General features: G+C 39.6%; 1 pseudogene; it reads right to left on the reverse strand.

Moving 5' to 3' along the window:
- Nucleotides 1-2,689, reverse strand: part of LOC113458493 — a 39,184-nt pseudogene continuing 36,495 nt past the window's right edge.

Consider the following 2,689-nt stretch of genomic DNA (forward strand, 5'->3'; position numbering starts at 1 on the left):
TCAGAACCACTTAGTGGTGGCTCCAACCCACTTAGTGGACTGAGCTGTGGGAGCTGCTGGCCAGTCTTCAGTGGTTGCCTGGGCACTCCAATCTTCAGTGCTGCTTGGGCACAGAAGATACCTGCACATGAATCCAGGAGCTGGCATAGTACATTCCCCTTGTAATTTCTCCTTGGCCACAGCCTTCTCAGCAGAAGCCCACTATTTCTTCTCACTCTACTCCAGCTCTCTGTAATTGCAAAGATCAGGCATAGCTTTTATGGGTGCTCATGGGAAATAGTGTCATGCATGTGGAGAAATTCCAAAGCCAGTGCCTTCCACATCAGACAGACTGGCTGACCTCTCTTATTGTTGCATGGGATGGCAATGTCCTCAAAATGCAAAGAATCTGTGTTTCACAGAGCAGTGATAGGCAGGCTTATGTCTAATGCTTACTTGCATGAATGGCTGGTGTTCAGACCTGGGGTCAGTCACTGCTAGAAGCCATAGCTGTCTGAAAACTGCTTGGAGATGGTAAGTGATAGTCAAGAATGAAGCAGTCACAAATTTAAGCGGCTCAAACCAGGTATAAATTTAAAACTAAACATTACAGCATAATATAGTAAGTAAAATTTTACTTATACAATTTCAGAATATATATCATTAATGATTACATAGATACAAAAAGAAAACATCCTTATCTATGTAAAATGGAACCTTATTTTGATATCAATTTGAGTTTTTCTTGTGGCTAACAATGTTCAACACATTTTTATATGGGTTCTGGTCCTTTATCTTTGGAGAAATTACAATTACAGTCTTCTGTACATTATTAATTTGCTTGTTTTTTTTTTTGGAGTTAATGTGTTCTTGATTATATCCAGGAAGATATCAACACTTGATATCTTTCATAATGAAAGTTCTTTTGAGAGAAAACAAATATTCACAGTTGAGATTTTGGTTAAAAAATCTTACTTAGCAAAGGTCAGAAAGGCTTTTTTGCAATGTGAGAATTAGTGTTATTTAATGTGCATTTGTTTATTTATTTATTTATTTATTTTATTTTTGAGACAAGGTTTCTCCGTAGCTTTTTGGTTCCTGTCCTGGAACTAGCTCTTGTAGACCAGGCTGGCCTCGAACTCACAGAGATCCGCCTGCCTCTGCCTCCCGAGTGCTGGGATTAAAGGCGTGCACCACCACTGCCTGGCACATTTGTTTAGTTTTAAAATCCATTTTATTATTTCTTTTGGCAATTTTATACCATTTGTTTTGATACTATTCACAAATTACACGTCTCTCTAGATCCATTTCCTCTTCTCCACTTAACCAACTTTGTTTTTTCCTATAAAGGTTAATTTATGCAGTCGACTTTTGACCTACAATTTTTCCTAACTACAAGATATACTGCGGTAAAAGTGGCACAGAAATTGTGAGAGTGACCAAACAATGACTGGTCAAGCTTGAGACCCATACTGCGAGGGGGAGCCCACCCTTGCCTGCAGTGCCAGGAACTAGAGGCTTAATAGCCCAGAGATCTATTATAGAACCAAATATAACTAGCAAAAAATAAAAAGCAAAAAAAAGTGAATGAAATAATTCCTAATGATATCCTGCCATACTTACAGAACAGTGCCTAATTCAATTGTCATCAGAGAGGTTTTAACCCACAACTGATGGAAATGAACACAGACAGCTACAGTCAAACATTAGGTAGGCAGAGCTCATAGAATCCTGCGGAAGATAGGGAGGAAGGATTGTAGGAACCAGAGGGTTCAAAATACTACAAAACCCCCACAGAATCAACTAAACTGGACTCATAGGGGCTCACAGAGACTGAAACGACAACCAGAAAGCATGCCTGGGACTGAACCAGGCCCTCTGCATATATGTTACAATTGTGTGTGTGTAGCTTGGTCTACTTGTGGGACTCCTAACAGTGTGAGCAGGGCCTGTAAAGAGCAAAAAAGCTATTTTTACATTGATCTTAATGACTGAAGACTTACAATTGAAAAAGATGAGCATAGAAGGTTCATGTGACAATTCATACCCCACCCCACTACCCAAAAAGTTACAGCCTAGACAACAAAGAGAATTCTTAAATATTGATAGGGATGTTGAAGTATATATAGTTCTCCACAACTGATGGTTGTTGGCATGAGTGCATGCAGGGAAAAATCTCAGGTTTTTTTTTTTTTTTTGAAGGGACTGGCCATGGAAGTTTGCTTGATCATGCTCCAGTGAGTATATGAACAGCACAAATTGAACTTGTTTTATTTAAAAAAAATATTTGTTTTGTTTCTTCTTGTTAATATTCTTCTTCTTTTGGTGTGGGAAATCACAAGGGTGGGGAAGTGGGCTTAGGAGGAGTGGAAATTAAGTGTGATTGATGTACATGCTATGAAATTCCCAATTAACCAATAAAAATATGCTGTAATGCACCGGGAAGTGATGGCACATGTCTTTTATCCCAGCTCTTGGGAGGCAGAGGCAGGCAGAGCTCTGTGAGTTTGAGGCCAGCCTAGTCTATAAGAGCTAGTTTCAAAACAGGTAGTGTAGTTATAGGAGCAGTGGGCTGTGTCCTGCCACCCAGCTAGCTTTACCCGAAATAATTACACGGACACTGTATTCTTTTAAACACTGCTTGGCCCTTTAGCTCTAGCCCTTACTGGCTAATTCTGATATCCCGATCAACCCATCTCTAATAATCTGT

The sequence above is a fragment of the Microtus ochrogaster genome, unplaced genomic scaffold, assembly GCF_000317375.1.
Source record: "Microtus ochrogaster isolate Prairie Vole_2 unplaced genomic scaffold, MicOch1.0 UNK34, whole genome shotgun sequence".
NCBI lineage: Eukaryota > Metazoa > Chordata > Mammalia > Rodentia > Cricetidae > Microtus > Microtus ochrogaster.